General features: G+C 48.6%; 1 protein-coding gene across 3 annotated transcripts in view; it reads left to right on the top strand.

Annotated features, from left to right (window-relative positions):
* kmt2a (lysine (K)-specific methyltransferase 2A) overlaps positions 1-13,730 on the top strand; it is a 61,843-nt gene that overhangs the window by 7,590 nt on the left and 40,523 nt on the right. The window lies entirely within an intron of this gene.

Below are 13,730 nucleotides of genomic sequence, written 5' to 3' on the forward strand. Positions count from 1 at the left end.
GACAAATGGGACAAAGCTGGGAGAGGTCCGAGAGAGTGTTCCCACTCCCCGCGCGCGAGGCGGGTGAAAGGAGTGGTGAATAACAGGAGGACTGCTTACCCCCTTGGGTTTGTAGCTGGTAGGAGTCCAGCAGGTGCAAGGCCTCTCTATGTGGGGCAGTTCCTCCCCTTCCTCCCCCTCCTCCTTCTCCCCGCCACTCCCCCCAGACAGAAGAGGCAGCGTGTGGATCGTAGCGGGAAGCTTTGTGTCTGCTTTTGATCTCCGCTTTAATAACGCGGCGCCTGAAAGCGCACGGGCGCTTTGGTATCAAAGATGAGGAGATGAGGCGCGCAGACCCTTGGGAGATCAGTCACAGGCTCCCGTTCCAGTCTTGCTCTTCTCTTGCTTGTAGAAGGCAGGGTTTGAGCCCCCTGCACCCAGCGGCCTGGTCCGGACAGCTCCGGCGGGTCACACATGGGGCTGGTCTCCTGTGGCCCACCCGTACCTAATGAGACAGTGCGTCTTGTGTCTGGGGAACGGTCCGATCTCTTTTGTCGAAGCCTGGGTGATCTTTGCCAGCTGGGGGCTTACGGCTGAGGTGAGCGAGAGTTCAGTGTCGGTCCCCTCCTCCTGGGTGCATGCTAACACTGGTGCATAAAGCAGTCAGCTTGGCTTGTAAAAGGTTTGGCTTTTTTTCTTTTTCCCTCTTACGGAGACCTGTGCGGGCGCCGGTTTGAAGCAGCAGCCTTTCTGTGTCCTAGGAGTCCTTTCCCTCCGGTCTGACCACGGTTGCCGGCGTCTGCGGCGCACACAGCCATCAGGAGTTTCCCTGTGTCAGGATGCTGGTGTTCCAGCGGGATGATGTCATCACCAGATATGAATGAGCTCATTCTCCACTGAAGTTCCAGGAAGAGCGTTAGCTCACCGTGCGTTATAAATCCGAGACGGCGCTCGTGACAGATTGCCCTGCGTCCTCCTGACCCTCGCGGTCTGATTTCAATCCAAATACAGTGGTCCTCCTTTTCATGTTCATGCTAGGCAGCAGTGAATCTGTGCCTGGTGCCCGAAAACGTTCGTTCTGATGCTGTGCAAAGCCCCCTGTCGGTAAAAATCCAACGCTTGTTGTAGTCTTCCCTTAAAGTTGGAGCTGGGTCGGATGTGTTCAGGTCTGCCGTTTGTCAAAGAAAAACATCGCATGCAGTGTCGTGCCTGTGACAAGAAATTGATTTGTGGGATGCGGTCTGAGAAACTGAGATTGCAGGTGCGCACAGGCCTCTGATGGCCCCCAGCCTGCCAGTGAGCCGAGTGACTTGCAGAGTCTGTGATGTGAGCCAGTAAAGCTAGTGGAAAGGCAGGCACGTGGGCACCTGCTTGCAGTAAGAGAAATGCATCACGTTCGAACCTGGAATCCCCCTTTAGTGGAAAGAGATTTTTTTTTCTGGTCTGGTGAGTCAAAGTAAGAGCTTGTGGTAGTGATTTAAAAGCATTTTTGTGCCTTTGACACAGATCTTTAAGGTGATGTCCACAGTAAAGACGGGCATGGGAGTCTAGTGCGATCGTCCTGAATCGGATTGCTGGTGTAGTGAAGCAGCCTTCAAAACTGCCGGAAGAAAAACTGTTTCTCATTTCATCGCATTGGCACCGAGAGGGCATTCCCGCGTTGTTCCGAATACCGTACTGCTGGACGGCGCTCCAGACGGGCAGGGGACACCGACCTGTCCGGCTGAACGCGTGCGAGTGCAGGACGGCCGTCGGAGAGATGGATAAACAGGAAGCTTCAGTCCTCCAGGGGAGGCCTCTCCCTGCGGGGAGAGCACAGGGCCGCGGTTCCGCGCGGGGGGGGGGGTTCTCGCCGACCTGTTTGCGTTAATAAACTACTCGAGCTTCCGCTTCTCAACGGCTCGAGGCTGGCAGTTGACAGATCATTGCCCAGATCGAGTCAGAGCGAAACCAGCTCGTCTGACCTGCCGCTGCTGGGATGTTGTGGAAAGTTCACTGCTTATCTCCTCCTGCTGCATATTGAGCAGCCTGCGCCCTGGGAAATATCACAGCTCCTGGCACGCCTTTCCCTCTTAAACGCAGCCGCCACGCATTTACATCTCCAATCATAGATTCGTTTCAGTTATCTGAATTTAAAACCCCGCATAGCTGTGTGTAAGGGCGGTTTTTAACCACGCACCTGCTTGCGGTTCTTTGTGTTAAACCCTCAACCCTTGACATTCAAGTCCCGTGCATCGTGGGTTTGTGTGGGCTTTGGTGCGTCAGGAATTCACAGGTCTCTGGTTGGCGAGCTGGGTTGCTGGTAACCCCTTCGGTCTGGTCAAGAAGAGGTTCAGTTAACAAAGCCTTGTGGGCAAAGGTTAAGGTCATGTGTTCGGCTGGCATCGTGTGGTCTTACATCATTTGAAGGGGCAGGTTAAGAAAAAGCCACTATATAAACAGAATTAAAAGGTTAATTTCATTTTGTTCAGGGCTTTTTGTATTCTAGATCCTCAGAGCCCACAGCTCGGGGTCATCCCTGTCAGTGGGGGTTCATCAGGAGTGTCATTTTGTCTTAGTGCTGGCTCTGCAGCTTTGGAAAGGGCTGTACTGATCCAGCAAAGCTACCAAGAGGTGGAGATGGGCAGCCGATTGCTCAAGTGGCTTGAGAACATGAGGAGACTACTCCCTTCAGTGACTACAGCTGTGCACCGCTTGGTAGCTATTGACATGTTTGACTTCTGCCTTTTTTTCCTAATTTTATGACCTTGGACAATCTTCCTGTAGTCAGCATATTAGAGTAGAGATCTCCAGCCAAGGGGCCTCAAGCATGTTTTGTAGATCCACCTAATCACCTGTTTCTAAAGAGGGCTGACACTTTCACGTTTATCGATCCATTGAGCAAGTTTTGTGTTCAAACAAGAAAGTTAGTTCTTAAGGGCAGATGCGTATTCTGTTTTATGTGGGTCGTGGTCCCTTAAGTACTTAGTTTAACTAATCACCTGCTTCTTGTATGAAAGTATTGTATATTCATGTACAATGTGTGCTTTCTTATTATTTAGAGGACAATGGGTTGAACTTGTCTTCAGTGAAAGGCCCGCCTAATAAGCTGATCTGTAATCTGGTTTCCAGCAAAATATTTCTGTGAACAACCCTTTCTGTATTTCGCTGAAGCCTGCGCCCTTCACTGTGAGCGTCTCTATTGGAATGACATACTTTAGGTAGGTTAGGAACATTTGCAAAGGAGAGGAAGCTATTGAGTCAGTCTAGCCTATGTGCTAATTAGACCCCAGGATTTTATCCAGCTGTTTCTTGAAAGCTGCTGGGGTATTGGCTTTAACAGCGTAACTGGGGTAGCTTCTTCCAGACCCCCACAGTCCCTCCAGTCTTCAGTTTTCAGATACACTTGCCTTTTTTCAGGATGTTTTTCACGTTGACTGCTGTTGTGTATGTCCAAATGGGACTGTTTCACTGTTGGCATCATAAATCACTTCATGTGAGAGAGCCAAATTTGCATGCGATGCTGAATCTGACAGCCTTGGGGGTTTGGTTAAAGCAACCATGCATGCTTCTCCTAGATAAACTAGTTAGGAGAAGCCTTTGCATTTCAAAAAATAATTCATTTACGAAGTGCAGCCATTGTGTTTTGCCTCTGTCTCCTGGTTATGTTCGTTCTTGCCCATGGTTTGCTTTCAAATGCGGGTTTACAGCACATTTGTCAGAATGTAAAGATCTCAGCCCACGTTTGCTAGACCAAGCTGTGTGTGAAGGGGATGGACAACTGCCACTGAGCATAAAATATAAGGTAGTCTGTATGAGGTTAGAGTCCTTTTAATACCAGCTTTGGTTTCCAAGGAGTTACAGCAAGATAAGGTTTGTGAAGTATGAATAATACTCCTTGGATAAAGCAGTCATGAAAAGAATTGATTCAGAACCAGATGGAGGCTTCAGTCTGTGATGTTGAGTTCTCTTGATCGTGGCTTCCTGGACCAGTGCAGAGCCCGAGTCCTCAGAGCAGGCCAGCATGCCCCAGTAGCGCGATTCAAGGCTGTGAGCTGCTCGGATTCTCCGGAAGGTTCCTCCTCCTGCCCTTCGAGGGTGGTGAGCAGGCAGGAACGGGAAGACCGCCTCTGCTCGGCTCCTCGCTAGGAGCACGGGGGAACGGACCGGAATCAAGTCGAGCCAGCGGAGGCAGCGCGGGGATTCCTTTGGAAAACGCAGCCGTGCCCTTCCGAAAAGGGGCATGCTCCAACGAGCTGATGGGAAATTCCCTGCTGGGCCGTGACAAGCTGGTTCAAGGGCAGGGAACACCTCTTCTTGGGGAGGCACAGCACCAGGTGGCACGCCGACGACAAACCCGGCTCACAATTGGGTCGACTAGAGGTGGGGGCGCGTTTCCATGTAGGTATGGAAATGTCAGAGGTTGAGTTTTCCTTTCTGATAGGTGAGTCGAGTCTGGCGATCAAGAGGTTGGCTTTCCCCACCTTTTTTCAAATGAAGACTTTAATGCTGGAACACCATGCTGACAGAGGACTGTGCCGTCAAAATAAAAATAATAGTTCTTACACTTATATAGCGCTCTTCTGGACACTCCACTCAAAGCGCTTTACAGGTAATGGGGACTCTGCAGCCATACTGGGGCATTAGGACCCACATCGACTGCAGGGTGGGCGCCCCCTGCTGGCCCCACTAACACCTCTTCCAGCAGCAACCTTGGAGTTTTTCCCCAGGAGGTCTGCCATCCAGGTACTGACCAGCCTCACGCCTGCTGAGCTCCAGTGGGTCACCAGTTGTGAGCTGCAGGGTGATGTGGCTGCTGGTAGCTGAAAGTCGTATCCAGACTCTGCTCTGCTCTCCACCTCGTCCGGCCCGGCCTCTTCCTGTCCAGCCCCTGCGACCCCTGCCTGTCCCTCTGCCTGCGCTTTGGATGCCATGGGGGCGTCGTACCTGTCCTCGCCCGGCCAGCTGCTGGCAAGTCTATAAATAAATCATGAACTCATTGAATAAAGAATAAAGGGCCGAGCACTGAGCTTGTCAGAGTACGAACAATAAAGCCCTTCTCTCTCTCCTTGCTTTCCCGTTCCCTCTCTCCGACTGTTTTTTTTTAAATCCGTTGCTCAGAAACAATAGTCTTACTGTGAAGCCAGGTACGACGCGCATGATGTCACTTGTTTCTACTCCAGGCACCCTTTCTTTTGGTATACTGTTTACCTGTCTTTCTTGACGGTTTTCAAGGCGTTGCTGCGGGTTCGGGTTGTGGAGACATTGCAGATTTGCAGCAGGGAAATACGAACTCGGGGTGGGGGGGTGTTGATACAGTGTTCCGATTGTGAAAAAGTAATTATATTTAAAAACCTGGGTCAGTGGTCGCTCTCCATGACTGATGATGGGGAAAGCACAAGGCTGGGTCTAGATTCAGCAAGTGGATGTGAATGAGTGATCTGTGGTACCTCAGCACATTGAGGGCTTGCCTTCATTCTCTACAGAGGCTCACCCCTTGTACAGCTTCGTCAGAACTCATCATCTGGGTCACGAGAACGCCCCCTATAGGATTCATGCATCCAGGGTCTCCGTAGGTGGTGGCCTGTTGGGTAATTGAGCCTGACTCTAACCTGCCTGCAGTTTTTTTTCGCTCTTCAGATGAGAGGTATGGCTCCAATTAACTACAGCTGTAATCTACCACTCCAAACTCCAGCCAGCCACACACAGACACAATCTAGATGTGTGTTTGAGAACCAGGAGTATTGACAGAAGAGCATGTTTGTAAAAAAAAAATGGAAATAGACATATGTTGGAGCATTTCCAGCTTCATTCCTGTATACTGTTTGAAAGTCAGCAACAGTTACTTTACCTTAAGCATGACTCATTATGAGTACCAGACCTGATTTAATTTGCTAGCAGTAAGTGTTCAAAATTTCAGTGTCTTTTAAAACTATGGTGAAGGTACAACCACCTGCATCAGGCTTTGATATTTTCCAATGACCAGTCTCGAAAAACAATCGATTGCATGGGTTAACCTGTTAACCATTTATGGCTTGAGTTTGTGGTTTTCTCTGAATAATAGAAGTGCTCATTGTATTGTACGAATGGTCCCTGTGAGAGAGATAACTCAAAGGGTTTTCATTGTTGAACACTTATTTACAAGCAACGTCCTGACAGGCCGTTTAACATGTTTAAATCCGGTAAACCTTTTTTTCTGTTTCTTTGTCTGGCTTATCCTTGTTGTAACCCGTGCTTAAGCCGCACAGAGCTTAATTTCACTGACACATTTGGCACAGCCAAATGTTCCTTAATTGTTTTGAATAGTTAATAAGTAATTCTGTTAAATACAAAGCAGGCTGTACCCCCCGACAAGAGGGACTTAAAAATGCAGTTAAATCTGAGAACAGGAATTGCTTCTTTGCACAAAGAGTTGTGGAGGTATGGAACAGGCTGCCCAGCTTGTGCTGTTGAAGCCGATACCCTGGCTTCTTTCACGAAGAGGCTGGATGAGATCTTTTGGTGAATGCCAGCTGCCAAATGTCGTTCAGTAGACCTGTGCTGGAAGGGATTGGAATGTTTTTTGTGATATATTGCCCTTTCTACCGTGCTGCTTCTTCAGTAATAACAGCGGTTTTGCCGTGAAGAGCTGCACTCTGAGGAGTCTCGGGCAGCGTCTCTGCACGCGTGAGGTTCCTGCGGAGTCCGCAGATAAGGGGCACACGTGTGCGCTGAGGGGCGCGCAGCTGGCGCCATTTCTGTGTGGTTTTTTTGGGGAGCTCCGGATGTTGCTGTGCAAACGGACGGGCAGGAAGGTGGCAGCAGATAGAAGCGGCACTTAGAGAGGTTCCCCCGCACGCTGAATTCCCAGAATCTCTCTAACTGCCGCTCAAACGGTTTACAAAATGTGCCTAGCTGTGTAACAGCGACAGAACTCACATTACCCGAAAGCTCGATGTGTAGCTTTCCGTCCTGTATTGTTGATTCTGTCTCTCCCTTTTTTTATTTTCATTTGTTTTTCGTCCTGTAGCACAGCAGATGTTTAGATAAGGCAGAATGCAGCTGAACAAGGTGCTTGTGGGGATAAATGGAAATGCGTCCTTATTAAAAGCAGAGTACAGTTTTGTAAAAGTCAGGTAAAGTGGTAAAACGTCAGAAATATCTCTGTGTGTTAAATAGCGCAATATTATAATAATAATAATAATAATCCTTTGTATTTGTACTGCACGTTTCTATGATAACAGTCACTTCACAGTCTTTAATGATTGCAGTTTGCTGTTGTCATCGTACATTAGGACAGATTGTACAGGTATCTGTGGTCCAGACAGGCTGGTTCTGAAGAGCAGTACCGGCGTATGGAGCACTGGTTACAGTTCTGGATATGTAACTGCAAGGTCTTGGGTTCCAGTCCCAGGTGAGACATCGCTGTTGTACTCTGCAGAGTGGTGCTTCACCCGAACTGCCCAGCTGGAGGAATGGGAGCCAATATTGGTTGTTTGGGATGAAAGCAGCAGGCAGGTAAAGGAGTTGGGCCCTCAGAAACGGAGGATAAGCAAGTGTAGGAGACGAGCGAGAGGAAAGGAGTGACTCATCGGCCACTGCGAGCCGAGGGAAGGGAAGGAGAAACAGGGGGACCACCTGAGCTAGAGAGCAGTACCAGTATGTTAAGACTTAATCGAAAACATCAAGGTTTTTGGGTGTGTTTTTTTTTCTAAAAGATTTGTGCGGCAGAAAAACGTTTCATCAGACCTCAGTAACCCGTTACGCGCAGTTCCCTGCTCTCGGTTTTCACAGTCGCCACATGAAACGGCTCTGAGCTTGTTTTGATCTCTCTGTGATTTTCTGTGCAGCACTGGGTGAGTCACTCCCTGTCACTCCGGGCCTCGTCATCTGAGACCCTCAGTCCCGGAGCACGTACTCCCCAGCGGAAAAGCAGGAACTTGTTGACCTTGCTGCAGTGAATCCGCCTGGTGGGAGATCGTGGTGTTCACTGCGTCTCCGGATACCCCAGGGAACCAACATCCTACTGGTTTTGGATTTGTAAAATGCGAATAGAGGAGAGCAATTCAATCTCAGTTGTTGATTTCCTTTTGTTGGGAAATAAAGAAAAATACTCACTGTCTGACTCTATCCAGTAGGATTCTCAAACAGTAAAGTACGTGAACGGTTTATTTGCGATCAGACATCATTCAGGATGGGCAGGTGAGCCCGAGCAGTAGATAATTAGAATAAACCTACAAGAACTGCAGCTTCAAAGAACTGAAATGAAGTGTGTTAGAAAATAAAAGCAATTTTTAGCAATTAGTCAACCTCAAATGCTAGTATATGTACTGGGTGTGGGTGGTTGGGTAGGGGGACACTTTAGAATATTCTGAAAGATAAGTAATGATTGTAAGGCACTCAAATTGGAAAATTGAAAGGAAATTAACATGGTATTATCTATGGGGCACTATGTACATGTAGTATAGATGAATGCATGGTCAGACCACAGGAACAGCTGGTTGCACAGAAGGGGAGAAAACTCTACAGCAGTTACTAGACATCTGGTAGCGAGAAAGACTTAACACAAGATTTTTGCGTTTGTTTTGTGCCTCACTGAGAAATAAAGTTTGGATGATGAGCACAAAAAGCACAACGACCTGCTAGTACCATAACAACAGCAGAAGGAACCATTTACAAGTGTTAGCAGTGGAGTAGCTGTAGGAGGATGGAAGTCAGGAATGAATGAAGGCAATGAGTAATCTGCGTGCTTTGACTGGGTTGAGCAAAAATAACATCCTGCTGCCTAGAGGTGGGCTACAAGCAAAGTAAACAACAACTGAAGTGAAACAAGCTGTTCACCGTCTCGCTGTTAAAGGACTATTTTATCTGCCAAGCTGTGGCACGAATCCTTCTTACCATGTTAAGCATCAGCAAAACAATAATTTGATGAGCAAGGGTTGTACCAGTTGCCTGGAGACTCCCAGATCTCACAGTCGCAGCTGAGAGGGTAGGTGGAACTGGGAGTGCAGACAAAATGGAAATATGTGCAGGGACTGGACTTGGGTAAAGAGATGCTGAGGTTTGGGATGAGCAGCTGTTCATTCTGGAACCAGATATAGCACTGGCAGTGTGGGAGGGCTTGTAGTCTGTGGTACCTCCCAGATGATTTCTCGGATCGAGGAGAGCTCACACTCCGGAAAGTTTGTGTCCGACGAGTGGCCAAGCTGTGGCTGAGGATCTGTCATTGTATACACATCTGATTGCCAATAGTTTTAAGGTTCGACCTTCCAACGCCTTTCTGTACCCACACAGGCCGAATAAGGTCAGAGCCATCGATCTCCGGCCCTTTCCTGTTGGAGGTGTGGCAGGTTTTTCGCTGATGTCAGTGCAGGCCTGCAGATTCGCCCCGAGAGGACGCTTTGCCCTGGTGTGTTTCGCAGCCTCGGGAGTATACCAGTAGCTGTGGGCTAGTGACAGCTGGGCCATCGATTTTAACCTCTGAGCTGAACAGGCGCATTGGCTGATGCCCTGGCTTGTTGTAATGGTGGTGTGAACTGGGTGCATCGTATGCCCTAAAGGTGTGATCCAGTTGTACATTGTCGTAATTCCCCCCCCCCCCCGCATTTCATGAGATGCAGAGGTGGAGGCTACTGCCCCATAACAAAGTGTTGGGGCATTTCGCTGACTAAGGTCTTGACCATTCTCAAAAATTGATGTAGGCTTGTCTTCGGGCCAGGGGGCCTGCCTACATGCTGAGGGGGGTGCAAAACCATGGTTAAATATGGGTCCCTCATGACCACAGTGGTAGGTGTGTGGACCAAATGAGCAGATGCATTGTGGATGCTGATTCATTAGGTAAGCCCTCGGTGTCCGATGCTAGTGAAATAGTAATGATGGTGGAGCACATGGTGAGCTCTTGCTCGAGAATGCATTGAAGAAAAGAAACGCGACATGCGGGCCTTTTTGTTACAAAAAGTTTAGTGCTCTACCCATCTGTTTCCCGCATCTTGTGGTGAAGCAGGTTTGTGTCATTCCTAAAAAGAGCCTGCGTTCCTGTGGAATAACGCTGCTGTTTCTACCGGATAAGAGCCAGAATGTGTGGCTTTCTGGTGGACGGGTGGCTCTGAGCGAGGCTGATGAGAGTCAGAAGGCTGGCTTTGGTTTCCTTTCACTCAGCTACCGCCGTGAGCTGTTCTGTCGCGCGTTTTCTGTTTCCTCCTGCGGCCCACCCCCCACACTTATTCCTCTTCCCAGCGACACTTTGCCCCCCTCTTTTCCTCCTCTTTGTCACCTTGTGTTCAGTTCTGATTTCCCGAGCGTATCCCCTCTTATCGGCCCTCCTCCACCCCCACCCCCCTCACCATTTTTAACGAGCTGCGCCTTTGCTTCCCCCCCCTCTCCTCGCGCGCGTAGGTGTGCGAGTTCTGCCGCGAGGGCGCCTGTGTGTGTGTGTGCACGCGCGCGCGTTGCGACCGTATGGCGTGTCGGGCCCCTCCGCGAGTCCCTTTGTCGGGGTGGCGAGGCTGCGGGGGGGCTCCCCTCCCTCTCGTCTCCTCCTTCTGTCTCCCTCAGATGTCCCGGGAGGTTGTTTACATCTCGCAGCGCTCCTGGCGTGACGGGGGAGGACAGGCTGGGAGTGTGAGCGCGAGAGAGAGAGAGAGCCTCGCTGTGCGGGAGAGGTGTCAGTGTCTTTGAGGGCCGCTTGTCAGAATGACTTCAGGCCATTGATTTTTCTCCCTCCCTTCACGCCCGATACCGAGCACTTAAGGCCTTCTTAAAAGCTGCTGCGTTGTGCTTGTCAGCGGTATGTTTGACCTACGGTTCAGTGTTTCCTAATCGTTTCTTTTCAACAGGAGGGGCGCGGGGCGAGGGTATAGAGACCCGTGCGATAAACCAAGAAGCGAGTTGGCCCTGCTCGACAGTCTGAGTTGCTGACGGGGAGTCTTGGGTGTTGTTTCTGGACCCGAGGGATTGGAAAGTGTGGTGCTCCGGTGGGCCCGAGTAAGGCCCTTATTGGGAGTGTGGTCTAGTTCGAGTTGGGGGAAAAGCTGTGGTCAAGCTTGAGGGTCTGCAGGGGCTGGGTGGGCATGCCCCCCCCCTTTGAGATGGGCATTGGCTGACCCCCCCCCCCCCAGAACGCCAGTTACACTGAAGAGAAAATCGCAATTCCTGCGAATATATGTGCACAGTTGTTGCAGTTCAAAAGGCAAAAAAGTGTTGGAAGTATTCCTCCTGCTTCTGTGATACCTTCAAGTCTTAAGCGCAGCATGTCGGAATGAATTTGTGCAGCTAAAAACTGAGGTTGCTCATACGAACAGAGTCTTGCTGAAGGTGCTGGTAACTGGAGTACCAGTGTGGCCCAGTGAGTAGTGTATAGGAAAAGAAACACCTTTCAAGGACAAAATGAAAACCAATAACGTTATTTGCTTTCAGTCTTAGTTGGTGCTTAGTTGGATCCTCGTTCATCCTGGCAGCAGAGCCGGAGAGATTTGTTTACAGTATTTTTCCCCGGGAAGCAGAGAAGACGCCCGGTGAGGTGACCTGGCCTCTGAGCTTCAGACAGGTATCTGTAGCAGCGGCTGTTGCTAGGCTGCGTGATGCAATTGGTGACATCACACAGCAGGCATCTGTGCTGGGGGCAAGATTCGCTGTTGGTGGCTGAAGTGAGGAACAGCCTTCTGAGCCCTGGTGAAGCAGTGTGTACTGAGTAATCACGGACTTTGAGTTTCACTGTGATGATGCAGGTTTATACTGAATCCAGGAGAGATCGCAATACACTTGTGCTGTGCCTTCTTTTATGTACATTTTATTTCAAAGTGTGCCCTTGCTTTAATTTTTCACAAAGTGATGTGATGTTCAAGTAGGGAACTGCGTCAGCTTGCGTAGGCTGCAAAGCCACAAGTAAAGGTGTATTCCATGCTGAAAGAGAAGTAAAGAAACACAACTAAAGAAACTATGGGCTTGGAAGAGATCTTTGATCCTCACAGCCCTGACATGTTCCCTGAAGCAGTCTCCCAGTCTTCTTCCTGCTTCACCAATGTAGATAGCTGGGCATTTTCTGCAGGTGCAGTAATTAAGGTTGCTGGAGGTGCAAGATGTCATCTGAGTGATTGGGAATTGTCCAGAGGGGCCTTGAATGTGCGTGGTATTGCATATATATTTACAGGGGATGCAGCGAGTTTTTATGTTGATTTTATGTTGTTTTGTTGTTTTTTTTAAGAGTGTACTTTTAATTATACCCGTAAACATGAATATGACGTATATTTTTGGGCACAAGATTATACGCTTTTGCTGGGGTGGTGAATTAGAACTGTTTTTCCATCAGTGAAGCGTGAATGAGTTCAGTGAAGGGCTTCCTAGACGCCTAAATTGGGATAATCTCTGCCTGACCTTACAGTTCCAATTACCCCTGGACCACAAGATAAGTGCACATCTGCCCTTATCTCAGCCTCCTGATAAACCAGATCAGAGTCAGATAAGACAGACTTGACTTTCATTTTCTAGTCTCTGAATTTCTGTATGAGAACCTTCAGAAAAATATTCCTACAGCTCATCTGGGTACCGAGAGCTCGTTTGTGCCTAGTCTCTTTCACGCCAGTCACTGTTTAATGAAAGTTGAAGCTGATTCACATGTTGATGTGAAAACTGGGTCTGTTTAAATTGATTGTTTTTAGGCAATGTGTGTGTTGGACTGTGGCCTCTATTTAAAACAAAATGCCATCTCCTCTTGCAAAGGGATCATGGCTTGTCGATGTCAGTGAATTCTGGCCCGGTTCATAATGTATACCTCAAACCGCACCAAAGTTGTCTGCGACTTGGCTGTGACTGTTAAACGACAGACCGCGACTCAGTTTCGTTTTATAAACTTGGTGTAGAGATATGACTGGACAGGAGTTAAAGCCCTCCACTTGCCCCTTCCCAACACCGTGGCAATCAGCCGTCAGTTGCATTCTGGGAATCCTCAGACACGACTTCCTGCCAAAGTGAGCTGCTTCTGCTAAAACTGTGACTGGCCGCTGAGAGTGAGGGGTGAAGATTTTGAGCATCCTCAGTGCCTCGCAGGGAAAAAGCAGGAACAGTGTCCTTATTCATCAGCCTCGAGTTACAGGGGCACCATTTCTAAAGGTTCATCATGTACAAATGAGTCACAAGCATTGGTTGGAGTATCGTAAAACATTTGTTTGCTTCTCTTCCAGCCTTTTTGTTCCCATTTTCCTACAGATTTTAGCGTAATGCTTTTTTAAATATATACATTTCTTGATTAAAGGAGACCAAAGCTGGTGGTTGTTGTTGTTGTTTGGCTTTTGTAGCGGTTGCACGATCGAATTTCTAAAGTCATGAGTAAATGCATTTTACAGTGTGTCACCTTTCCAGGCACAGAGAGCCATCTGGCCATCTGGGCTTGGAAGAGATTCAAGACTTTTAGGCAGCAAGTTTTCTTTTTTTTTAAGTTGTTTTTCAGTGTTTTTTTATGTAGGAGTGCGTGTTGTGTACAGTCAGATTTCTTTGAAATCTGTTTTGAAAAATATGCAATATAATGCAATATGCACTGTAAAAAAACATAAAAGTAAGTGAAGAATCTGGGTCTTGTACAGGCGTGATAGCAGCTCTTCATGGCCACAGAAAGCTGGGTTTTTGTTCTTCTATAATGTTGGTTAAAAGCCAGTGGTTTACAAAAATGAGCTGTCCTGGTGCAGTTTTTGATGTGTTAAACTGTACTGGGAAGCCCCTTTGATTGTGGTCTGCATTGGTCATTTTTGGTTTCCTGCTGGGGGTTTTTGAGCTCTGACAGGGGTTGTGATGGGGGTAGA

The sequence above is a fragment of the Atractosteus spatula genome, chromosome 22 (assembly GCF_055471065.1).
Source record: "Atractosteus spatula isolate fAtrSpa1 chromosome 22, fAtrSpa1.hap1, whole genome shotgun sequence".
NCBI lineage: Eukaryota > Metazoa > Chordata > Actinopteri > Semionotiformes > Lepisosteidae > Atractosteus > Atractosteus spatula.